Raw genomic sequence first — 27,937 nt, 5'->3', positions numbered from 1 at the left:
CGGGCATTTGCTGCTGTAGCTCCAGGGCTAACTGCAAAATGATGTCCCTCCGAGTGATTGTGTTGCCTGTGCACTCCATGTACAAAACCAAAGTGTTGATGGCTGCCAGGTCCAAAACATTATAAAAAACAGACACAGGCCACCTGCGAGTACCACCTTTGACAGAATACAGCCATGTCATTTATCCAGTGTATCCACACCGTACATCGTTGCGTTGTAAAATGCAACAGTCTCTGGCTTTCGTTTAGTATCAGTCCCGATGGTCACTGATCTGTGCAGAGCTTAGAATACACACATTTTTTTTTTGCACCATCACACTCAGGGCGGCACAGTCGTTCTGCCTGAGGTATGTAGTGTAAATAATAATATATGATGTGTACAATGACTTTCATCCATGTTTCAAGCACTTAACAGGATTACACGGAGATATTTAAATTTGAATTACAAAAGCCGCTCAAAAAGCGGCTATGGCGGTGCTAGTGTTAAAACTGAAGACACGATCCCTGTCTTGTCTCTGGAAGTATTATGTTGCCATAGAAATGTGTTTTGTTTTCAGGCATAGAACAAAACCCATTCTGATCACCTTGAAGGTAATTATGAGGAAGGGCAGAATCATTGGAGAGGAGATTCTTTATAATATGTGGAGCATATTATTGTGGCTCTGCTGTCCTGGCTTTAACTGATTGGCAGCATTTGGAGTCAAGACTTTCAAGTCACTCCAATAGTGGCATCCAGTAAGTGGAAGCACTTGCAACTTTAAAGGGAATGTTGTGAGAAGTATGACAGACAAGTGACCAGTCTGACCTCTCCCCATCTCCATGATGCCTATTGTTCATACTTACCAATACTAATCAACTTACAACATAACAAGTCAAAAAATACTAAATTAGCCATAATGAATCCAGTGAATCCAGTGTTTCTCTGTAGAATCTACGCATCTGTAATTTCTTCCAAAATGCAAGTAATGTAAGGTTCTGCTTCCAAATCCAATGAATCACAGAAGCGTGCATATGCTGCATACATCCCCTGTTACCTGCCGTGAGTGCAGGTATAGGATGCCCTTATGGCTTGTGCTCACCTGGACAGTTTGGGACCATTTAGGTTTCTGGTACCTTAGATTGTATAAGTCATTCTAGACAGCTGAGGATCTTTCACCAATCAGAGCACATGTTTCACTGCAGTATGCCACGACACATCACAAAAAGTCAATTCATGGCAATTATACCATATTGAGTTATAGGGCTGTGAGCGTCTGTGCATGTCTTCTGTCGGCAAGTAAATAAACAGACCTCGGCTTACTTCTACTCATTCCTATATTCTCTCATACACAGAAGTTCATTATCCTACAACCCTATAGTATAGCTTAAAATAATAATAATGCACCATTTTGCTATGGTTAGAGAAATGTATTCTTTGTAAAAGCAATATCCCCTGATAATTATGTTGCACACATGTCTGTTCTTCTTGTGACCCCAATACCAAAGTTATTACCTACAAAGACCCAGCAGCATTTCTGTAGCAATGGAAGTCAGAATGAAGGAACAGTTTTCAGGAACAGCAGTGGCACATCACAAGTGAGGTAACCTGGTCTTTGTTTAGCCTGCTGAAGAGTTTTTTTTTTGTTGTTGACGGTTCTTATCTGCAACATCTGGTGTTTATATGCCTAGTCTGATCACATGGGTAATAAGTGTGGAAGGGCTGCTGATCCCTCGGTTCAGGCTGAACACACTGCCATCTGAGCATCTGATGGAGGAATTAGAGAGCTCACACAACATCAGCTGAGAGGTTACAGAGCCTGCAGTGGATCTTTCCAACTGATCAGGGCAGCACAGCCACAAGCACCTCAGGGCAGGGGAGCATGCAAGTTTAATAGCATTCAGAAATACTCAAAATCCCTACTCAAGTAATCTCTTGTGATGCTATTAAAAACAGCATCCATGCACATGAAATCAAAGGGGTTATTACATTAATCCAGGTAGCTAAAAATGTAATTGCAAATGAGAAACAAACAGGACTTGTCATTATACCTCCTTTTAGGTGTCTAGGGGCATGGTTAGATAAAGAGCGGAAATAGTATTTGAACATTGATTCAGTTATTGCGTTGGAACAATGGTGCTCAAAGCTCTGCCCCTGGGCAAATTTGGGCTGGAATCTGAAATACTGCAATACTGATGCTGTAGTTGAAGAACTAAAATAATTACAATCTGCTACACTGTGCTCTCAATCTCTGTTTTTGTGTTCTGGATTAAGTAGCTGAATGTGAAGAAAAAAAATATTGTGTTCTCAACCTTACAAAAGACTTGGGCACTTTGTGCAACAGTTAACTTATCACAGGCTGTGGTTTCACAGTTGCTACAGGTTACAGACAGGCATCCGTTTCTGGACAATAAATCATTAAGTGCCTGTGGCGGAGTGTCCCGCCCCTATTTATTATTATTTTTATTTTTGTATGCGGCGCAGTTAAAAGCGCTGTGTCTTTTGTTATTATTTATAATTTAAAACCCTGTGAGGATGCGTGGCTGATCAGATACTGATTATTTAACTAGCCGACATTCGCGCATCCTTACCAAATGCGTGCAGACTGTGGCCGAGGGGTAATAAGATCATTAATAGCTAGTTAACCCCTCGGCCAGAGTATAAGAACCTGCAGCTGTCCGTGCTGCGGGGTTGGGTGTACAGAGAGGAGGTACGGGGAGATAGAGAGGAGACAGAAATTAACAATTGCTAAAACGTGCTGGATTAGCCAGCACGACACTTACTTGTTTGTCTGTCTGATTCATTTGGCCCTCATGCCCTTTGGTTTCTGTTTTGTTGTTAGTTTAAATCTTTTATTTTTGTTTTGTTTATTAATAAATCAGCTGAACGCCATTGCGTTCAGTTTCACCCGCCCATCCATTGTTTTGGTTCAGTTACTTCCTGGTCTGTGACGTCACCACACCTCACCACTTCATAAAGTTGAATGAAACCTGATGAATAATGTTACGTTAATATATTGAATTACAAAGTGCTTTGTAGTTTTCCATGTACTTAACGAAAAACTGACAAAAACTGAAAAAATGTGACATTTCGAAATCTAATATGAAATACTGTACTGTATAGTACGACTATTACGGCTTCCAATAGACCTTTGCAATATAATTTTGTAGTTTCTTTGATTACATGATATTAACTAAAATATCTAAATTATGTTCACATATTTTTTTTTTTTTTTTTTTTAATTATGTCTCAATCCTAAAATTCTAGGTTAAACTTTTGGCCATAGCTGTACATATGTGTGCCTGCGGCTAGCATACTTTGAGTACCTCTGCCTTAGAGAAAAAATAGAACTTGGACCAAAGAAACAAGAAAACCATACCTATGCAAATTCTCTTTCCTTGCTTTGGCAGAATCACCTGCTTTATTCTTATCAGAACCTGTTGCCTTTGCAATTGGTTGAAACAGGGTGCAAGCCTCTACTCAGCAGTCAGCTTTGAAAGATGTAAGGCCTTTTTCATGTAGTGCTTCGAAAGGTGAAGGACAGTGGTACTGGATACAGGCACAGTCCTGAATATGATCTTTACCCTCAAAGCCCTCCTAACACACCATTTTCCTCATTTGAACATCTACTGTACCTGCCCTCTAAGCCAAGACTATCAATTGTGTCGGATTGTGGAGATGTGTGGGAATAGGGTTTACTATTGTCTAATGAAGCTGAGATTACAAAATACATTTTGCCAATGAACAAATATCACCATAGGTAATAGGCTAATGCCGTAACTTTCTTCTGCCATGTACAGTAACCTCCATAAGTGTATCCCATGTTGGTAACAACAGCATCTGACTAATTGGCTCCTGGATAGAGCAGTCCCTAAAATATAGTGATGTTGTATAATATCTTTAAAGTAATGGTACATTACAAAGAAGGGCAGTGTGAGGCAATTAGAAGCCTTTGATTGGTAAGCCTTTCCCACAAATTTCATTTCAAAAGCCATTAATGAAGCACCACATGACTCATTAACTTGACTTAGGTTAGTTGGAGTCATGTGACACTACCTTAGTTTAGTGTAGACTGTGTGTCCTCAGCTGTGAGGAGATGATGAAGGAGCATTACTACTACACCTTCAAAACTTCATTAGTATGGTAAATCAATTCACTGAGAAGAGGGGGGGGGGGCATTAAGTGAGTTAACTTCCTCTCCTCCAATAGCAAACTCAGCTCCTGATATTTGGATTCGGCTGCAGTAAACGATATTGGAAATAGAATGAATGCATTAACTGAAGTTGAATTCCTTTTACATATTTTATTATATATCCCACAGGGTGGTTTACAGCTAATTTTAACATACTTCAAATTATGAAGACATGGGTTGAAAAATTGTTAATTTGTTTGGAATTACATAAACAGGTAAAATAAAGCAGAGTTTGCACTACTACTGTATGCAAACAACCTAGGAAACATCTATATGAGGCACACACTATAGGTGAGTGTCTTGACCACTATGGAAAAAGGCTTGTTTGCGTTAGTGGTTATAGCGCTTTTAACCGCATCTCACTGACAGGGGTCAGAATACTTATCAGCATACAAGTCCTACACATTTATTCAAAAGTGCATACAAACACGCATGTAGACAGTTATGACCAAGGCGCCTATGAAATGCACTTTATGTTGTGCAGTACACTGTGCAGGCGCCAGTTGAGGATGCACAGTGTAGGTGCCACTACCAGACACACCTGACCATGTGTGCAGAAAATCCTCTATTCACCTGAAAATGTTTATAATCTATTTTGACTCATGAGGGTGTGTCATCCTACTTGAGAACAAAACAACATTTAGGCCCAAGCCTGCAGCTGGTGGATTGATTTTCTTATTTCCTGCTCTCTTACCACATCCCTCAATGCTTGATTTTTCTCCTTTCAACCCATTTATAATATCAGATTCAATGTCTTTCTCAGATAACTTTTCCCATGTGATTTTTTCCCTGTACTGCACATAGTTTTCATCAGAATGTTATATTTCCTGTCAAACTGGAAGCGTTCCTGCAGAGCTAGACACATCAGTCTAGTCTGCACAGAACACACTATGTTCTCAGCAAGAACACATTTCGGCCTTAAATAGTGCTGCCCCTGTTTATTTGAGAGATCTATTGCAAAAGTATATTTCAGCGTGCAATTCAAGATCCTAGGACTAGGCTCTGTACTATGGGAGACTGAGCTTTTTGTAGTGCTGCCCTGCGACTATGGAACATGTTGCCCAGATCTATTCGAGAGTCTGTGGATATTTTTTAATCTCTCTTAAAGACACACCTTTTTAAGATCGCTTTTGCTGATTTATTTTAATTTTTGATTTGTTTTATTAAATTGATATTTTATCTGCACCTTTTTATTTGTTTATTTAGACTAGGGTGTGTGAACTATGCATCAGCTGCAGAGTCACTTACAATTACGTCTCACCCGAAAGACGGAGCACAAGGAGGTTAAGTGACTTGCTCAGGGTCACACAATGAGTCAGTGGCTGAGGTGGGATTTGAACCGGGGACCTCCTGGTTACAAGCCCATTTCTTTAACCACTGGACCACACAACCTAACCTTTGTATACTGTATATTTGTATTGTTGTTCTTGTACAGTGGGGTTTGAGAAAAGCAGTCTATAAATAAAATGTATTATTATTATTATTATTATTATTATTATTATTATTATTAACATTACAGTACTTTTACTGTTAGTAGAGTTTTTTGGTGCACCTAGTGTTTTCCTACAGTTTACTAAAGAGATGGTGTATTTGGATGCTAGGGAGTCATATAACGATGTTAATGTTCATATGATCCATAAGAAACTAAATAACACATCAGATAATATGTGAAACTTGCTCAAACAAAGGTAAGCAAAAACAAAAAGTTTAACTTTAATACCTTATCATTATTTACTTTAATTATTTACAACAGATCTCTAAACCAAAGGGAACTTTCATATAGCTATAGAGTCGAGAAAACACTTTAGATGGGGTTTCAAATCCCCCCGCACCAATCATCTCAAACACTGTCACCATCAACATTCATGTGAGTCACAAGATTTTGCTGGTAAGCTGAACAAATGTGTGGATGGTTATTTGAGATAAAGACTTTTGTAGACCCGTATTTTTACATGCATTGCTCTAATACGCACAACAGGTTTATAACAAGTTTTAATTCCAGTCAGGCTTTGTTGAATACCTTCACAAATCAACAGGCTCAGGTGTTAATCCTTTCTTTATTAAACCACTAAGACCTCGTTAGATGAGTGCATCTCATTTAAAAAATGTCATGTTGAAAAATGGCAGACGAGAACCATGAAACCACAACAAAAGAGAAGACAACCAACAACCAAAACTTTTGGGATATGCCTGCCACAGGTAGGGTATTTACTGAGCATTTTATGTCAGAGCTGCTGATAGGCACCTCTGGGGAGTGACGTCCTCGGTCCTGCCTACCAAGGGAATAAGTAGTCACTCCATGGAGCTCGCTTCCTCTTTTGCATCGAACCCGTGAATGCGAGTGATGCGACCTTGCAAGGTTTGTTGGTCGTCTTCTCTTTCAACGTTCCCGCGTGAGCAGAGACAGCAGACAAGGGACGTCTCTCTACCGCCAAACTAATGTTTGTGGTGCGAGCGATGCCACCTCAAAGACCCGTGTGCCTAATGAAGGCAAAGAGGGATCTACCACATTAAGGGGTAGATGTACTAAGATGGGCCAGTCGCAGCGCAAACATACTGAAATTTGCATTTTTGTAGCGACAATTTGCAAAGTATACAATTTGTCGTATGTACTAAGAGAAAATATGTTAATGAAAAGAGCCGCAATATACTAATTTAAACATTTGTTGCATCTTCTTAGCAAGCATCTCTATCATACATTGCAAGTGTTGCGCAACATTGTTCAAATAAATAGAGGGAGTTGAGTTGTGGTTTGCTGCAGCAGAGGGTGCCCGAAGGATAACGTCTATACATTCAAGGGTGCAAGAATCAAAATAACATTGTTTTTGTTAAATGTAAACGTCATTTGTACAATGCATTCTGTTCCGCCTTCATTTTACCTATTTTAATACTGTTATATATTATATATATAAATAATTGAAAGGCAGTTTGATCCCATCAGATTCTATAGTGCGGCCCCCACCTTCACCCCCAAAAAGCTTTTCTTAATCATACAGTAGCCCCTCGCTAAACCGGACATGTTTGTTCTGACATAAGGACGTGTTGGGTTTAAAAACAGTACAATAAAACCACACACATACATTTACAGTTCTTGATGTATTTTAAATATAAATCATTGCACTGAAATAACACTAATGTGTTTTGGATAGGCTACACATTACATTATGTAAAAATATAAATCTGTACAGTAGGCCTATACAGTATACAGTACAGTAGTAAAATCAAATGAATACCCAGCTCACTTTTATTGTAATTTAGCCGACTGGTAACACAAAATAAATCATGCTGCTGCATTGTACACATTGGTGTACAATGGGAATAAAAGATTATTTTAAATTGAAACTAAATGATTTTAGGGTTTTTTATTTTATTTTAATTAGTATTATTTTTAACTTGGTCTACTTAGTAGCCCAGACAAGTAACACACAATAGGTTCTGTACAGATGCTCAGAATAAGCTGGAGGCGGTAGTGGCACATGTGTGCAGTCTATTGCTCCAACACGCTGGGAAAACCAGTAATGTCACAGAAATTTGTTTTCAAGGCTTGTCAGTACACCCTGACTTTAATGAACATTAGGTACTTGGGTGTTCATCTCAAAAATGCATTGCGCACAACTGGCAACACATGAGAAAAAGCGGACTGGGAAATGCCGGCAATAATTGCGACTGTTTAAAACATGCTTTCAAAAGCTCTTAACAAATTGATGCAATTGTAAGTGTCGTAATTGCCCGCAGCTTTAGAATATTTTTGATCCCTCATTTGCACTATCTCCACCCTGTTTTTGCGAATTTCTGCAGGAACACCCATAAGTACATATTCATCTAAGGTAGAACCGTAAAGGAAAACTGCTGCTGCAAAGCATTCCATAAAAAGTTGCTAACAGCATTGCGCATGTTTAATACATTTCACCCTAGACTTCTGACTCGTTTGCAACTGGTTTGCGACTATTGAGACAGGCGCAACACTTTAGTTTTATCTACCCCTATGTCGGTAGAACCTGGTAAATGTATGCGGAGTAGCCCAGCTAGTCGCAGTACAAATATCAGTCATGTTGCTCCTCTAAAGATGGCCCATGACATAGACACTCCTCTGGTAGAGTGTGTGGCCACCTACCCAGGTGGTGGTAGGCCGGTATTAGTATATGCAGTCGAAACGGTGTCCACAATCCAGTGAGACAGTCACTGCTTCGAGAGGGCTTGACCCAGGGTCCTTTCACCATGACAGATGAAGAGCTGGTCAGACTGACGCAGTGCTCTTGTCCAATCCACATAACTTCTCAATGCCCGAACCGGGCAGAAGGAATTTAATCTCCGATCCTCCTCCAAAGAAAAAGGAGTGGGATGGAAAGCCCCTACTTGCACTGGTTGGTTTAAGTGGAAAGCCGTAACCACCTTAGGGAGGAAAGCAGGGTTCGTGCGTAACAATACCCTGTTTCCATCATCCCAAATACGCATACAGGCACTATGCACTGACCGAGCCTGTAGCTCACTAACCCGCTTAGCAGAGGTGATGGCTAACAAAAAGGCTGTCTTCATAGAGAGATATTTCAACTCTATGGAATGTAAAATAATTGCTATAGGGCAATAGATGGGGTCATGACCTCTGGTCATACATCCATTTTGAAAATACCTCCACTTATAGGCGTACAATGACCTTGTGGAGGAGGCCCTAGCATTCTGCAGTGTACTGACAACTGCGTCTGAGAGCCCTAAGGCGGACAGATGGTCCCGTTCAGGAGCCAGACCCATAGTTGGAGTCTGCCCGTTTCTGAGTGCCAGATGGTGCCTCTCGTCTGACTGAGGAGATCCAAGCGCAGCGGGATCTCCCAGGTCTGGCCTTGAAGCAGCTGGTAAAGGTCTGAAAAACAGATTCTCCTGGGCTATCTGGAGCCACCAGGAGAACTGTTACCTCTTTTCTCCGGATTTTCTCTTATAAGGCCGGGAGCAACGGTATTGGCGGGAATGCGTACAAGAGCATTGAACCGCTCGCAACTTCAGCGCATTTATGTGCAGGGATGTCCAACGGCCCAACCAGGACCCACAGACTCCTCTACCGGCCCAGGCTGCACCCCAATCTGAGTTGGATGCATCTGTCGTCACCACCTGATGGCTGTGGATTACCCCCATCCTTACACTTTCGTGCATGTGAGAGGCTCACCTCCACCAGCGCAGGGCTTCCCAGCATACGCAAGACAAGGTCAGCCGACAGTTTGGGATGTAGCCGGAAGGCATTGAGCCACACCTGAAGTGGGCGCATATGGAGTAACCCCACCTGGAGGGCTGATGAAGCCACGGCCTTCAGACTCAGCAACTTCTGACACCACCAAAGGTACTGTCGGCCCCTGTTGAAACAGGGATAGGCAAATTTGAATGACAGCCGTCTGACAGGTAGCCTTGCATTGTAAGGGAGTCCAGCCGTATTAACGTGCTGAAGCAAAGCAACAGGGCACGGAGCGTCTAAGCACCTAGGGTGCCGAAGCACAGAGGCACCGAGGACACCGAGCACCGAGCACTGAGGGTGTAACACCAAGGGTAGTGGGGACAGGCGCCTAGACTTAATGCTTGTGGGCAATGAAGCACCAAAGCATGGAGCGTCTAAGCACCGAGGGCGCTGAAGCACAGAGGCATCGAGGCTCTGGGGCACTGAGGGCACAGAGCACCAAGGTCACAAGCACCAATGGTACTAGACAAGGGTGACTATCCTGGACCACACGCAGTCACACAACTGGTGCAGCGTGTAGCTTGCAGCGGAGTGGAGTACCACCTACAGGCAGAGGGCACCGAGCACAGAGGGTGCAAGCACTGAGGGTACTGGGCAAGGATGCCTAGTCTGGACTGCGTTTAGTCAGAACCGGGGCAGCACATAGCTTGCAATGGAGTGGAGCACAGTCTACAGACAGAGGGCACTGAAGCACCGAGGGCACAGAGCAAGGGTGTCTAGCCAGGACCGTGCGCAGTTACACAACCAGTGCAGTGAGTAGCTTACAGCGGAGTGTAACACCGCCTACAGGGAGACGACACCGAGCACCAAGGGTACTGGGCAATGATGCCTAGTCTGGACCGCTTGCGGTCACACAACCGGGGAAGAGCGTATCTTGCAATGGATTGGAGCACAGCCTACAGACAGAGAGCACTGAAGCACTGAGGGCACTGAGCACCGAGGGTACTGGGCAAGGGTGCTTAGTCTTACTTGGAAAAAACCTATGGGGTAAGACAGTCACCTGTGAGCTTTAAAAATCCTTTATTTTATTTTCCCTTTTGTTTTTTTGTTTTTTTTTACCAAGCACCGAGTAGGCGGCCTGAGACAAGCCGGCGAAGTCAACTCAACAGAGCGACGCAGCAGAGCCGGGTCCCGGTAGAGGAATCATGCGTCTCTCCTTTATTTTTTAACTGCAAAGCAGTACAAGAAAAAACACACACACGCACACAACAGGAAAGCTCTGAGGGTAGAACAGTCACCGCGCATAGTGTGAACTGTAAGACTTTTGGCCGAGCGCACCGAGAGGGTGGGCCTCAACAATCCAGCGGAGTCAACTCAACGGCGCGGCAGAGACGGCAGGCCCAGTGGAGGAATCACGCGTCACGCATCAGGCGGCTCCGAGGACGTCACTCTCCGGAGGGGCCTATCGGCAGCTCTGACCTAAAATGCTCAGTAAATAGCTGACCTGTGGCAGGTATATCCCAAAAGTATGGGTTATTAGTCGTCTTTGAATTGAAAGGGAAATACACTCCAGTGCAGCATGTAGTTTCCACAACACTTCTGTTCCTGCTAGGCCAGTAGTTTTGTAATTTTTTTGTAATTTAGCCAGAAAACTAAATTAGAAAACCAGAAAATAGTACTGTCGTCTATAACGCAGACAGGGCCTCAGTTTAAAACTCGTTAAACACACTCTAGAGAGCCCAGTCACCACCACATTGTTTCGAAGAGGTTTCCTTTCAATTACTCACCATCTCCAAATCGACTCAGCTTCAGAGATCGGATAAGATCAAAATCTGCAATGGAATGGCTGGAGGCTAAGTGAATGACTTATTTCTTCAGTGCTGCTCTTGGGCGCATGTGCTAATCAACCCCCAACACAAATGACAAAGGAGATTGAATAATACACTGAAGGCACAAAGCCTTCATTTTGCTTACCTATATTGTGCAGTATTCTGCCATAGGGCCACTCGCACCTTGGGTCCTCTTATGTGCGGGCTGTGCTTCGTGAAGTTTGAAGTGCCAACCTATCAGAGAAAAGAAAAATGTTAGATATACAGTACTTTTTTCATTTACAGGGAGGTTTCTCTATTTTATGTTGTCTCACAATGTAAATATATTATTAAAAATAAACACTGTCACAGTGTATTCTACATTGAATTATACAGCAGGACCTACAGTTTCTCCATCTGTCTTTTAAAAATATTGGACAGTAGCATAACCTCCCCAAAACCAGCCCACTCTGCTTCAGTCTCAACCAATCACATCTTTGGTTATTATCATGGAGCAGGTGGCAAGAGGCACTGTCCTCAATCCTACTTTCACTGGCAGCTTAAAGAGTAAGTAGCTGGGTTCTGAAAAATATAGTGCTACACGTCCCCATGTGTTGCTATAACCTGTATTTTTTGTTTTCATTGTTAATATCCTGAAAACGTTTTATACTCATAACATTAAAGTCTGTTTCAAAGATCTTTTCAAAATGTCCGGTTTAGTGCACTGATACTGTAAGGATTATTGCCCACATTGTTAAACAAGTAACACTGCAGTGATATAGAAGACAGATCTCAAACCCCAGTGCTCTAGGGTGGACATTTTGAAAAGAGCTTTGAACCAGACTTTAAATGTAATGTAAAAAGCTGTCAGGATGTTAATAATGAAAAGAAAAAATACAGGTACGTTATTTATACAGTTGTAGCAACACATTGGGACGTGGAACGCTATATTTTTCTGAACCCCGACACTTACTCTTTAACCTCCTAGCTCAACCCAAAAACAACCATTCCAAGACCTCCAGTTTAACAATCCAACTGTTTTAAAAACAACTTAATTGGAGACATTTTCTGAGGTGCCATTATATTTATTACTACCAATCTTTAAAACATCTATCATGTAGATGCCACATATTACATAAATATCACAGTATCATTTTTAAATGTTTCACCACTATCTTCTGCAAGCGCAAGCGAAGGAGATCAGATTGCTTTACCTGTATCTGATGTTAGATCAGTAAAGAAAAAAAAAAAAAAAAAAAATTAGGTTCACAAGTTCTTCCCTCATTTCCAGCTATAAACCCCACCTCTGTCTTACACTTATCTGTTGCTAATTGTCAATAGCTAGATAGGCTGGCTACTTTGAGACAAACATCTCTCTGCTTAAGCCTGTGTGCTGTATCTTTCTTGGTGACTATGTATCTGCCCCCCACAGCTCGCCTGGATAATACATGTTCTGTTCTGTTTATAAACAATGCATGCAGGGACACATTTGACATGTTATTTATAGATGGCACAATGAAGATTTTGGAAAATCAACACAAAAGGCAGTCTGCTGTTGAGAATTCAGTTTGTGGCTGATTCTTTTTTTCACTCTGCTGATAATGCAGCTTTTTTCATAAGACAGTTTAGAAGCTTCTCAGCTTCTGCTGGTATTTGTGTTTGTTACCATTGGGTTAGACTAAAATTATCATTGGAACAATTTTCGCCTGAAATCAAAAACACCAATTACAATTCCTTAATTAATTCCACTATATCCGTTTTCTGTGAATGAAGATTTTGAGTAATTAGTGCAAAAAAAAAAAAAGAATATTTCACTGGGAAATCAATAAATAAATACACTAATTAAAGTGGATGGTTCCGTGGGGGTTGCGTGTTGGTATCTCAGGGCCTTATATTCCAGCATTCTGCGTTCAGTAAGTCTGACAGAATTCACAATGCAGATGATTTGAAGAACTGCAACCAGTGACCTTCTGGTGAGAAGTGAATAAACCCAAAATGGTGTTAATTACAGCAATGAGAAATAACTATATGGACTCAACCAGGTCTTTATTATTATTATTATTATTATTATTATTATTATTATTATTATTATTATTATTATTATAGCTATTTGAAGGTGCAGGTTCATTGGAATGATAGACACTTTTAAAAGTATAGTTTTCTGTCTGTTTCTGTGGCTGGAGGCTGAGTTGTGCTGAGGTTTAAAAAAGTAAGGACTTAATGGCGTTCTGTATATAGTAGGTATATTGTAGGATATACCGACTTGGAATCCCTATAGAAATCAGTGCAACAGTCTTATTTCACTGTCATATAATTAAAATAGATGTTTAAATGTACAAACAATAAGTCTTTCACTTTTTTTCCCAAAAACATGACGCCTCTTAGAGACTCAACAGGAAGTTAGAAAGGCCAAGAGAGAGATAGAAGCATTGCCAAGGGGGTTAAAATCAATTCCAAAAAGTCTTCCCAATATTATAACAGCAAAAGAACATTCAAGTAAAATGTCTAAGAGATACAAATGACAACAGCATAGATGAAGAGAAAAAAATAGCAAATATATTAAATGATTACTTTTTACAAGTTTTTACAAAGGAGGATACGGACAACATGCCCCACATGTCGACCTGTTCCTATTCAGTTTTAAATAAATTTAGCATAACAGAGGCAAAAGTGTTAAAGGGACTAGGAGCTCTTAAAATAAACAAATCCCCTGGGCCGGATGAGATCCTCCCAATAGTACTCAAATAAATGAATGAAGTTATTTACAGGGGTTGTACCAACAGACTAGAGAATTGCAAACATAATATCGATCCACAAAAAGGGAGACAACACCGAACCAGGTAACTACAGAACAATAAGCCTGACTTCTATTATATGTAAACTTATGGAAACCATAATAAGATCCAAAATGGAAAATTACCTATATGGTAACAGTATCCTGGGAGACAGTCATCATGGTTTTAGGAAAGGGAGATCGTGTCTAACTAACCTGCTTGATTTTTTTGAGGATGCAACATGGATAATTGCAAAGCATATGACATGGTTTATTTAGATTTCCAGAAAGCTTTTGTCTCGCATAAAAGATGAATTCTCAAACTGAACACAGTAGGGATTCCTAATCTACTTAGATTCTGGTATAGTAAGCAAACTTGTTAAATTTGCAGACGACACAAAAATAGGAGGAATGGCAAACTCCGTTGCAGCAGCAAAGGTCATTCAAAATTATCTAAACAGCATTCAGAACAGGGCAGACACATGGCAAATGCCATTTAATAGAGAAAAGTGTAAGGTACTGCATGCAGGCAATAAAAATGTCTATTATAAATATCATATGGGAGATACTGAAATTGAAGAAGGAATCTATGAAAAAGATCTATGAGTTTATGTTGACTCAGAAATGCCTTCATCTAGACAATGTGAGGAAGCTATAAAAAAAAAGGCTAAAAAGATGCTTGGATATATAGTGAAAAGTGTTGAATTTAAATCAAGGAAAGCAATGTTAAATCTTTACAATGCATTAGTAAGACCTCATCTAGAATATTGTGTTCAGTTCTGGTGACCTCGCTGCAAAACTGATATTGCTGCTCTAGAAAGAGTGCAAAGAAGAGTGACCAGAATTATCCCAGGTTTAAAAGGCATGTCATATGCAGACAGGCTAAAAGAATTGAATCTATTCAGTCTTGAACAAAGAAGACTACACGGCGATCTGATTCAAATATTCAAAATTCTAAAAGGTATAGACAATGTCGACCCATTTCTTTACACAGAAATTATGGGAGTCTGGAACCAACTCCTCCCAGTAATGTTGAAGCTGACACCCTGGGATCCTTCAAGAAGCTGCTTGATGAGATTCTGGGATCAATAAGCTACTAACAACCAAATGAACAAGATGGATCGAATGGCCTCCTCTCATTTGTAATGTTTCTCTTTCTTATGTTCTAACTGTTCAACGCACACTATGTTACCATTCATTAAACTCAGACTCTACCAAACTGTTTATTATATTTTCTAATATACACTGATTTTTGTATTTTCAAATCTAAACAAAGAAAATTAAATGCAATACATAAAACATAGGAAATTCCATTCGGAATCAGCAAAAATGTCCTGTAAAAGCTTATGTATTTTAAAGTGACAAACTTTCATATAGAAGCATTTTAGCTATGAATCCTGTATCCTGTGAATGTTGTAGCAATGACACATGTCTGAGTTACTTTACAACCACCCTGTATAATGTCATATATGTACTGTAACCCTGTGTATCTGATTTAGTAAAAAGAAAAAAAACTTTGTCAAATAAAATTGCCACTCCTACCAGTCGATAACTCTGCAACTTATGTCAAGACAGATATGCTGCTGTTCCACTATTAAATTAGTAATAAATATTATCATGCAAGTGGACTTTTTAAAAGACCCCCATCCTACCAATTAGGATTGCCCATGCTCCAGTACCCGTGTTGTGCCAAATAGTGTCGCCTGGCAGGATTTGGAACCTTAGGTGCAAAATAGTGTCGGGCAATTGTAATAATAAAGTAATAATGTGCAATATATTGTATGCCTGTATTGATTTGATATTCTAATTGTTTTACATTCTTTGTTTTTGAAGATCAGAGAACACTGTACTGCTAATTAGTGTTTTTACTACTGTAACGGAGCAGAATACTGTCTCGGTTTCCTTTTAATGTGTGTAGTCATGTGTTGAGGATGCAAAAATAGTTCTCACTGGCACTTTTTTTAGAAATATATTTATAGCGCTCTGGAGCAGCTCCACTATTTCCTGCCTTTTACATTTTAAAAAATCCTTCCTGAATTATTCAGTTTAAATAATTGAATGAACAAAATAAATAAGTATGTAAAATACTTAAATATCAATTCAGAAGTAATTTAATGTTCATAATATTTCTGTTGATATAAGAATCAACTAGAATCATGTATTCCGGTATCTGCAGCCATTACCTTTTATGAAAACCAGTGCAGGCATATAGAGAGGGTCCTTATAATTGCGTAGTAAGGGGACAGGGCATGTAAGATTTTTGTCAATGCAATCTAAAGCATAAATAGGATGCTAGGATTGAATAATAAAATAGTTATCATGTTCACTATGTAGTGTGTGACAGACAGACCTTTAAATGAAATGTATAATGTATATTATAGTACTGTAATGCTTAATATAAGACATACTAGATACTTTACTTTATAGAACACTAAGATCATTGGTTCTGCTGCTATCGTGAACAAGTCAAAAGGAGAGAATCAGCTTGGTATTCTATGACCTTGACCAGGAGGTTTCCCACAATCGTATATGCCTTAGTCTACCTATGTGACAATGACCTCCATAATGGAGTGTGAAAAATCAAAGCATCATTTATTTTAGTATCCGCTCCCCACTTTGTAGGCTGCAGATAATTGCAGGAAGCATGCACAACGTGATCTTTTTTAAGCAATGAATTGTGCATGTATTTCCAAACTGGGGGAATACAGTAACAAATCATTTGTATTTTGTATTTTAATTGGTGGTGCTGTCTTTCTGTACCATTTGCCATTCAAATGATGACCCGTGATTTACACTGATATTGCAAACCACATTGCACCAGAAAATGTGATAGGCCCAAGAAAAGTTTTAAACATACACACTGAGAACAATAACTGGAGCTTGCCTTCTACACTCATGTGCTGGAAAGGAATCAAATATTACAGGATCTTTTTCCTCAACAAAAAGTAAAATATCACGAACTGTGACATAAATTACATCCCTGGTGGCTATAGTACTTTTGCAGGAAGGCATGGGAATACTTCAAGCTACATAAAAATGTAATCATTTTTTGATCAAAAAACGTACACTGCCCTCGACCCCCGACCCAAGTGCATGCTTTGTAGGCTTTCTGAAAATGTCGATAATTTTGGATGGCCCTTAATATACAAGGATAATATAATCTTGATTCATAAAAAAATTGTTTAAGTTAAAGGAAAATAAAACAAAAAAAACAGATTTCTGTCTCATTTATTAAACACATTTAACCTGATGAACAATAACAAAAAAAAATAAAAAAACTCAATACGATGTTACTACGCTAGTGAAGAACCTATATTACTGATTAGAGGCTTTGGTTAGGGTTAGGGTTAGGATTATGAGCCGAAGGCAGCTAGAAGCAGTTGGAGCTGGACCTGGAGCAGCAGTGTGGAGCTGCATCAGAGCTTTGGAGCCAGATCTAGCAAAGCCAGGGCACGGACAATCCTACTAGTGATCGATTGCTGCCACGAGTCTCTGTCTGCATGTTTGCTGTCACAACACCCTTTTCATTATTTTCAGTTGAAATCTGCAACCCTCCTTGACTCTTTCTGATGAAAACCATAATACAAAAGGAATTCATTTTCTTTCCTGCAAATACCAAAGAGTAAAATATGCAAATTTGAAAAACACAGGCTCGCTGTTGAAATTGCTGAAGCTACATTTCCTTAAAGGATGTTTTGACATTGACAGTAATTTTCATATATATTCTATGCATTTTCATATATGTATATTCAGGGCTTAAGTGAGTCATTTGTCTGGGCACAGACAGGAGTTTAAGGTTATAAAATTTTTAAGTCTGCGAGATGCCTGGCAGAAGTGTAGTGTGTTAAGCACTATTTTATTTTGTAACCTGGTTAAGTGAGTATTTTCTTGTGGTTATACTGTTACATGTGCAATTATAGATATGTTGAAGTCATGGTCTGCTCACAAGCCCCTGTGCTGGCAAATGATGCAAAGTAAACTTGTGCATTGTGGTGTTTATTTAAATTGTCATTGTTTTCTACCCAAAGGGCCTAATTAGACACTGTATTTTCATAGATTATAACTGAAATACAGCGTTTCACCAGCAAGTGTCTAAAACTGAAGCGATTAAGAAACAAACCAAAATAAATCAAACCATTTAAATAAACCTTGAAAATTAACAAGATGAAAAAAGAGCGCTCGACTGTTGATTAAGGCCTGCCTTGTGCAGTTAAATGTCCTGAGTCGAAAGCAATTTACATTTTTCTGAGGAGCAGCAAGTGTACAAAAGTTGACTGCTGGGCGGGACCACCCACCAAGGCAGTTTCATGCATTTAATGAAAGTGCCATCAGCCCCATTGAAAATAGGAAGCTGAGAATCTGCTGCTCTATGTACAGCTTTCAATAGCCCATTGAATACCATTGGGGAAAACTGATTTTAACTTCAAGCGACCTATGCAGTCTTGAGAGCTTATGTTTGTGTATGTGTGTGCATGTGTGACCAGCATATTGGTCTCGTAAAACATAGTGTAGCGTTCACGGGGGAAGGCAGCAGCAGGACTGTTGGTTACTTAATCACACACGGAGATATAAGCCCGATATACGCTCCTTGCAAAGGAGCCGGCTCTTTTGTACAGCGGTATCGGCGCTATGTTTCAGTGTGAGAGGTCCCGGTTTGTGCCCCCCCTCCGCCTGTATGTGGATTGCCTCGCCCTGTGTGATGCGCCTGCCTGCATTAACCTGTTTCGCTACATTGGTGTCTTAGTGGGATGCGGGTACCCCGGCATGCACTCGTCGGACTGTAGCTTGGTGAGCAAGTCCGGGGCGGACTTGAGACTAGCAAGGGAGAGTGTAGTGTGCACGGGGCAAGGCAGCAGCAGGGCTGGTAGGTGACGTAATCACACACAGAGACATTACCCCGATATACGCTCCTTGCAAAGGAGCCATCTCTTTTGTACAGCTGTATCTGCGCTATGCTTTAGTGCGAGAGGTCCCGGGTTCGCACCCGTCTTCCGCCTGTGTGTGGATTGCCTCGCCCTGCGTGATGCGCCTGCCTGCGTTAACCTATTTCGCTGCAATATTATAGTCTATATTTGTGACTGTACTACATTTCTGAATCAAAAATAACAATGAATTTAATTCAAAAGTACATGTAATAACTCATCCAGTCTTGAAACAATTTTTTGTTTTTAAATCTATGTATGTCTGTGAGAGATACAGATAAGAGGTTGGAATACATGCTATTTATTTATAAGGTATTCAAATAAAGTAAATATTTAAACATTAGCTGGCATTATGAAATGGTTGCAGTAAATAGCATTATGTTAATACTTTGTACTGTATTACTTGTAATTGTCTGTAATGCATTTCATATCACTAGCAAAAGTAATTCACGCTGTAGTGCTGAATGTTGAAAATAAGATATCCTTCAACACTTTAGTTATACAGACATCATTTCTTTACATTATTTATTTGTGTGCTTTATATCATTACATTCAGTGTTTCTAGACTATCAATCCATCATTAACACTGTTTGTGTTTAAATAATGCAAGATGCAAGACTAACGTGAACAGAGATGGTTATGAGGTTGAATGCCTGGTTGTGTTGTTCACAGTGGAATGCTCTCCAGGCATACAGAAACACATTTGAGCTTCTAGACCTAATAGTATACAGCATAGCACTTTACTGCACATTTGGGATTTTACCAAAGGTAAAATGTAGCACTATTTTTCATTTCTATTTATTCCATTTGACCAATTCACTTTGGGAGGGGTGAGGTAGGGTGGGAGGCTAGTTTACAGAACTGCACCTCCTGCTGAACAACACACCAAGGTGTGCGGATATTGTTTACAATATTTATATAAAAAAATGTGTTCATAAATACTTGTTTTGGGTACTTACATGTTTGATTTAGGTTACAGAGATGTTTGCAGTTTTGCATGGTCTTTGTCGTTGTGTATATTTAGTCAACAGAATTTATACTTTCCTGTCCATCAGCTCTTCATGTAATATTCATTTGAATTTGAATACTAGTTTCATTTACTTAATAATTTACAAGTATTCCATGGTGGTGTAACTCCAGGGATGTTTCGTGGTTAATTACTTTTAACTGTTACATTAGAGGTTTTTGTTTATTATTATTATTATTATTTATTTATTATTATTATTATTATTTGTAACTGTTTTACATTGTAGTACTTTGCAGATAATTAAAAATAGCTGACATGTATGCTTTATTTATTTGCACATGCACATACAGGTCTTTTCTCCAACCAACTAATTAATCGACACTGTTTTGGTAGCAGAAATTGCTATGCTAAATGCTTTTGTGGCTGAGATTCTTGTCAACAGGTTCTTATTGACAATTTCTTCATAGACATCAGTTTCTTTTTTATTTAAATTAAGTTTTTCTTCCCCTGTTTTTTTTTTCGTTATATGCAACAAAATGTGTACTTTTTAAAATATGTTTCTTTTGCAAAGCCATGGCATTTGAAAACTTGCAGCACTACAATACAAACTTGGAAGCGAAGTCTTACTTGAATACAAAGATGGTTACGCATCGCTCACACCCCTCAATTTGAACCCCGTAATATATGCTAATAAAGCAAGCTGATGTATAATGAACTTCCATATTGCTGTTTAGTTCTCAAGTTCTTACGACGACCGCTACTAAAACAAGACTAGCTTTCGTCTAAAGAAGGAAGTACTGTCTACTGTACTCTCATATACAACAGCTTTTAAGCTGCAGATCAATCTACTGACACAACTCCTGTTTTGCTTGCTGATCTGACTGTGGAAAGTTTTCTTGGTTATTTATCTGAGGCTGAGCAGGGCTGGAAGCCGAGCTGGGGATGATCTCTCTTTGAAAATAATAGAAATACTCCACCGACCCAATTTCTTTAATCATTCACATATATTATGAACAACCAACGCAAATGTTATAAGAATGATACAAAAACGATCTCTTGGTCAGTTGTACTAAGCTTTGCATTCCAAGTGTTTTTTTTTTTTTTTAAATCAAAAATCTTAATCTTGAAAAACATCAAACCAACCATGTGTAGCAGGCAGTGTTGTGTGATGCACTGCCGTTACAGATTATGTCTCCTGTCAGTGAGATGAGATGAGGTTGAAAGCATTATGAATGCAGACGTGTCCGGCTTTTTTTTGCACAGTTGTTAAGATGCTCACTTGCCATGCTTGAGGTTGCTGGTTCGCACCCAGCTACATGTTTCTATGCGACTCTAAGTTATTTGTACTAGTTTTGAAATAACTTAGCAAAGGCTGTAAAATAAATCATAATATAATCCTTTCACAGCTCAGTTGGTGAAGCCCAGTATATATAAAAACCTAAAGATCTGTTGTAGTTGTAGACACTTTTAAATATGATTCACATGCTTTCACTATACAATGATTACTTTGCAATGTTGAACCCAACTAATTTATAATTTCGCCTTCCCTTGATATTGGTAACAAACCATCATTATTGTGTGTATGTTGGCAAACTACCCACAGCGGCTTGCTCTTTCCCTGCAACTTGAGTACCATGCTAATGCAAATATTAAAATTGCATTCAATTCAGTCCTATCTTGATACGGTGGAGTACCACAAAGACAACAAAGCCACCAAATTTCGGTAGGAGCCAGAGTCTCATTTGAGGAGTGTTACGTGGGCTTTACACAGCTCACCTGACCTGAACAACTGTTAAAATCTCTATCCAATTGATTTGCTCTGTGGTTTGTTATACTTCCTTTACATGGATTTGCTTGTGGACCGTAAGGTCCTATTCATAAAGTAAATAGATTAAATACACTGTTGTGTATAGGAAAGGCCTTTGGTTTTCATTATTATTTTTGAGCACCTGTGAATGCACCTGAGTAAACCTGTGTTGGTAACCCTGTGGTCCTTATTACCGTTGCCGGTATACAGGCCACGGACAACAGCGCCCGCTGTGGGCTAAAATAAATAAACGAAATAAATAAAACTGGACACCTGTGCGGTGTTTTCCAATATCATCTTCTGTCTCCCGTGTCAGTGAATACCCCCAGCCTTCCACAGGAATGAATATGCGTCCAAATTTATTTACTTTCATAAAACGCATTGTTAATGACCTCCAAGTTCAAAAGAAACAAAAGCAAAAATGGCTCCATATTCGTGATTTACTAAATTGCTTTAAATCAGATTCAAACTAATCTTCCTGCACTTTCCTTCATCTTTTTTAATAGAGCACATCTGCTTTAAAGTACTTTCACTCCTATAATGTAACTTTGTATTTTATTTTTGTGCCCATAAATATGTTAGCAGGGGACATGTTGCAAATTATGTGTTTGGAAAATGAACTGGTTAAATTGTCTTAAGGTTTGCTTCTTGATATATATGCTCAGAAGTATGAAGGCTGAGTTTGTATTTTTCAAGCCAACTGTATCAAACTGACCAAATATACAAAAAGCATCCAAGTTTATCTAAACAGCATCTTGATCGTTTCACAAATTGAAAGCCTTGTACATGAAATACTGACCTGAACTCCCTTTATAAAAGTCGAGGAGGGTCAAGTGAACAACAGCTTCCAGCTGAGAAGCACTTTTTTAGGAAGAAGTAAGCAGACTTCCCGCTAATTGAGATTCCCTGCAAGTCGATCAACGCAATACCTTTGTAAAATGTACAAGGAAGGAATGTGGCGTTTTTAAATTGGGTAACCAACTGAGTAGTATTTAAATGTTAAAAGACTTAAAATAATTGTCAAACACATTTATAAATATGACTTCACCCTGTTAATGTTTATTTTTAGGAATGCATGCGACTCAAGTTCTTAATTAAAATATAAAACGCAATGGGCATCAGTGTCTTTCCTACTTCCTACCTAGTTTTAAGTATATGTTATATTTATTGCTTCTGAGTGATGTCAAAAGCAGGGAGTTTCTGTACTTGTAAAGTTTATATACTAAGTACTCTAAGTGGGGTTTCAGTGCGAGCTTTAGTTCAGCCATGGAGAGATTCCTAAGAAACAAAACTAAATTAGCACCGAACATAACGGCAAAAGATAGGGCAAAATTGCAAAATGCAAGTCCAGTACCTCCAATGACTCACTGTCACAGCTTCTGTTAAAACGGCAGAAGGCCGTGACAATGTCCATGGATAGACAAACAGTGGCTACTGAAAAACGAAATAAGGTAAGATTATTATTATTATTTTACAAAAGGATTTCATAGGGACTTTACCTAGATTGCTCCAGTAAAAACCCAACTGTATAAATGGGTAACTGTATGTAAAATAATAATGTGATATCTGTATAATGTGATATCTTGTAACAATTGTAAGTTGCCCTGGATAAGGGTGTCTGCTAAGAAATAAATAATAATAATAACTGTAGTCAAGGAAGTAACATAATAGGCAATATACACGTTTGTGATGATGTGGTTTATTTTCTTTTTTTTGCAAACTAAAGATGTCTGTGAAATCCTCAAAGGCTGCGCTAGGTGACATTATTTTCCTGAGTGGAAACAAGGGATTTAGTACCTTGAATGTCGACCTTTCCATTCAAAAATGTGATTTAAAGGAGACATCGCTGTATCGAGGAACAACGTTCTCAACATAATTGCCGATACTTACAGGGCCCTCACTACTATTCTCGTTTACTGCCGCTACTACCATGTATTTTGCTCTCGAAGCTATTGCAATAGAATCATTATACAGCTGAATTTCTGTCAAACCCTCCATAAACTCATGAAGAAACATCACTAGCGCTATGTTGCTTGCCATTTTGAAACTGCTTGCTCCTAACAGACCGTTCAACTGCTAACATATGTTACGGGATGCAACGAGAGAGGCGCTGCCTATTGAACACACTGCTGGTGTTGAATGTGCTGGTGCGTGAGGTTTATTGCAAAATAAAAGGTTTAAACATAACAAAACACTTACTCCAAACCGACATGGTGGCCAAAACAAACAGACAGTAAACAAACACGGTGAGGCAAACACAAAACAAGTAATGTGCTGATTTAAATTCAGCACGAATAGCAACTGTAATTCGTAATTCTTTCTCCTCTCCGTCTCTCGTTCTCTCCTCACCGAAGACCCAATCCCGAGTGAGACATACAACATTTTGTCATATGTACGAAGAGAAAATATGTTAATGAAGAAAGCCGCGATATACTAAATTAAATATTTGTTGCATCATCTTAGCGAGATCTCTAACATTATACATGCAAGAGTCATGCGACATTGTTCAAATAGTTAGCGGGTGTTGAGTTGTGGTTTCCTGCAGCAGTGGGTGCCCGAAGGATAACGTCTATGCACGCAAGGGTGCAAGAATCAAAACAATGTAAACGTCATCTGTACAATGCATTCTGTTCCATCTTCATTTTACCTATTTTAATACGATATATATATACACACACACAAATTATTTTGATCAAATTGCAAAATGGAAGTCAGGGAGTTTAGTGCAATTCTAAATGCCACAGTAGCAAGCCTTGCAAAAACAAATAAAGTGATTAGTATGTTAAAAAAAACAAAAAAACATTTAAGAAGACTTTTTTTGTTGTCAAAAAGCAGTCTCTGTCTTTATTCCACAGGTGCGCCACTGTCTGATGCTAATCGTGTCTGCAAAACCAGTTTTCTAAAAAGTGGTAGTTTGATTTGTGAGAATATTATAAACATTTAATAAGCACACTTTTCTTTTTTTCTTTCTTTCACTTAAAAACTTCTGATTAGACAAACGTGGATTGACATTTGATTTTGCAGTTTAAATACTGTGTATACAGTAGTCTTATAATATGAATAAAACAATACATTTTTATTGTTATTTTTTTCCTCAAAAACTGTGTTTTCTAAATAACAAGACAAGAACATTAATATTGGGATATTGCATTACCGAGTATGTACAGTGGGGTTATGAACCAAAAGATAATGTGTATCTCTTGCCTCTTTCTCTTCATTTATTTATGAGAGGCTGCTCATACAATCAATACAAGTATAAATTATGTTGCCCAGATTGTTTTTCTAAGTGTTTGTCTGAGCAGTCACGTTTATCATTAGTGATAACACTAAATCTCAATTTTCATAATGTAATACAGTACCTTAATATTTAATACTCTATCCATTTCTAAGCCCAGGCAGGAGTCTCTTCCAGATTGGGATGAATAATATAGGGTCAAAGGGACAATGAGATTTTGTTTTATGATTGCAATAACACCAGTGTTATATCCTTAATCCACTTTCTGCTGTTAGTTTCTGTATTTGTTAATAGGTCAGTTTTCATGATGCTTGGTTTTATATTTTATGGAGCATAATGCAGAGATTAGAGAACTGTGAAGCCTGGTTTGCAGGTACTGTATTCCTGCAAATGTCATAAACAAACTGTAGGTGTGCTGCAGAATGCTGCTGCTGGGGCCCAGCCCTGCACATCTAATTTTGTAAAAATTGTGGGTTTTACAGTAGAGGTAAGAATCCCCTCTCTGCTAAAAACATGTGTGAAATATGGCCAGGTAATAATTGATTAATTGATGCTTTAAAAGAGGAGCTAGGAGACAGCTCCAAATAGTGAAGCGACAGAAGTGGAATGCGCTGAAGCGAGGAGGAGAGAAGTTGAAGTGACAGTGGATGAGTGCCCTGAGAGTTGTGGGTAATAATTTTAAACAGAGAGTGGGAGAGAGATACAGAGGAGAAGCAGACAACAGTGACAAAGTAAGGAGCTGTGCACTGATTATATGGATGGTTGGGTTAGCGGAAAAAAATCATAGAAGGCTGCAGGTAGGCACAGAGGGATATGGAGGAAGGTGGTGATGTTGGAGAGGAAATGGAGACTACGGGAATTGATGACAGAAAGGGGAAAAGGAAGAGCGGTGTTGATGGGAATAGTGAGGAAAGAATAGAAGTACAGTAATCTGTTGCATATCCGCCTGCCGTGGGACCAGAGTAAGGGCGGATATGTAAAAAGGCGGATAAATTAATCCTGTTTTAAATACCATTATACACAGCTGTAACAATTATTATTGTAGCGACCCAGACAACTGGGGGCTCAGAAGACCCGCTGCTGTGGTTGTTACGTGTTGTACGCGTTGTGTGTATTGTTAAGCTGGTATGCATGCGAGGTGGTTGCGCAGCCGGGAGTGAATGGGGTTAGTTAGATTGCATGGCTCCATGTGTGAATGGTGGAGGAGGAGCCGTTAAACAAGTGTGTGACAGCTTTTTGAGTGAGAAACAGTACCTGCCTACAGTGTGAGCTTGGAAGCCAGCTACAGTTGTTTGTGGTTAATAAATAAAAGACACTCACCTTGTCAGCAACTTTATTGCTGGCGCTGCAAAGAAAAGGGATGGCGGTACATTATATTCACATAATTATTGTTTTGAGATTCAGCTTTTATAAGGGAACTCCCTTAAATCCCTTGTTTTGAAAGATGCAGGGTATTAATGTATGTGACAGAGTAGCCGTCTGCAGTGTGGGTGTGTGCATTCGCTGCTGAGTGACAGGCAGGAGAGCGAGACGGAAGTTGAAGTTGACACGCCCCCCGCAGGAGAACAGGATTTATTTACATATCAAGTCAACACACTGAACAGCTCACGTGACACTTCCAGCAATGGTTGCGCACGGAGCACATACAACACAGTGTACAAAAACTCTGGTGGATCTACAATCTGTGAACTAATCTTCTCTGTTCAATAATAAACTAAAGTTGCTGAAGCGATTGATAATGGCGGGTAAATGGGTAGGGCGGATATGTGACGGGCGGATACGTGACGGATTTCTGTAGTGGTTAAAATAATTAAATCAGCAGAAATTAATAGGGCTGGAGGAAACGGAAAAGGGAGAAAAGAGGAAATAGGAATAATCATCAGATCGACATTAACAGGCAGGGATTTTAGTAACATAAGTCCACTGAAAATTGCTGAATGGATAACTGTGGGAACAGGAAGTGTGAAAGTGGTGAAAATATAAACACAGGCGGATTGTAAATAGGATGTACGAGTAAAACAAAAACCCCCAAAAAATCATTTAGTAGAGAAACTAGGTACAATTCCAATTGAAAGTTATCCTCTACAGGAGGGAGTAATAAGTAAAGGAGTAATATATGGGGCAACAATGGACACGGAATTAATAAAATTGTACAGGAATTAAAATACGACAAAGTAATTGAAGCTAAAAGAATAGAGAGGAGAAATGAAAAGGGAGAGGTACAATCTACAACAGGAATATTAACATTTGAAAAAGAACAGCCACCAGAAAAAAAAAGCAATTCTAGGATTCCAGACTTTCAGAATGAATCAATACAATCCACCACTGCTATTTCAAAAGTTTGGTCATATAGCTGCATATTGCAAAGGGAAAAAAATATGTTCAAAGTGTGGGGAAGATCACGATTATATTGAATGTGGCACAAATGTAACTACATGTAGTAATTGTGAGGGAGATCATAGTGCAGCATACAGAGGATGTGAAGAAAATAGATGAGCAAAAGATATAAAAAAACTGAAAATTGATGGTAAATTGACTTACAGAAGCAACAAGGCAATTTAAGGAAAAATAAATTAGAGAAAGGGGGAGACAAGATACAACGGATTGAACAAACTGAGAGAAAAGAAAAAAGCAACAAAAGGAACAAAGGAAATGGAAGAAGAAAGGCAAAAACTGGTGGTTTGTGGAGACTTTAATAGTCATAATACAATATGGGAAGTACCGTAAAAAATGTTGTATAAGTCGATTTTCTAGGCATTTTGTGGGGTTCTTAAAAGGGGGGAGTGACTTTTATGCCAGTGCGACCTTGTGGCGGAGTGTCCCGCCCCTATTTATTATTATTTGTATTTGTTTGCGGTGCGGATAAAAGCGGCGCGTCTTTTGTTATTGTTTTTTTATATTTATAATTTAAAAACCCTGTGAGGATGCATGACTGATCAGCTACTGATTATTTAACTAGCTGAGTCATGCATCCTTACCAAACGCGTGCAGACTGTGGCCGAGGGGTAATAAGATAATTAACAGCTAGTTAACCCCTCGGCCAGAGTATAAGAACCTGCAGCTGTCCGTGCTGCAGGGTTGGGGTGTACAGAGAGG

General features: G+C 39.2%; 1 protein-coding gene across 3 annotated transcripts in view; it reads right to left on the bottom strand.

The window, feature by feature from the left end:
• Positions 1 to 27,937, bottom strand: part of LOC117410795 (leucine-rich repeat and fibronectin type-III domain-containing protein 2-like) — a 170,283-nt gene that overhangs the window by 43,888 nt on the left and 98,458 nt on the right. For 2 of the 3 annotated variants that reach the window (XR_009328922.1, XM_034017618.3), the window contains exon 3: positions 11,304 to 11,392. The gene's annotated coding sequence lies outside the window, so the exon portion shown is untranslated. Of the gene's footprint in view, positions 1 to 11,303; positions 11,393 to 26,161; positions 26,187 to 27,937 lie in introns of all 3 variants that reach the window. The other variant, XM_034017619.3, reaches the window with a different exon arrangement.

The sequence above is a fragment of the Acipenser ruthenus genome, chromosome 6 (assembly GCF_902713425.1).
Source record: "Acipenser ruthenus chromosome 6, fAciRut3.2 maternal haplotype, whole genome shotgun sequence".
In the NCBI taxonomy this organism is placed as follows: Eukaryota; Metazoa; Chordata; class Actinopteri; order Acipenseriformes; family Acipenseridae; genus Acipenser; species Acipenser ruthenus.
The sequence above is the reverse complement of the archived record's forward strand: the minus strand, read 5'-3'. Positions and strand labels throughout refer to the sequence as shown.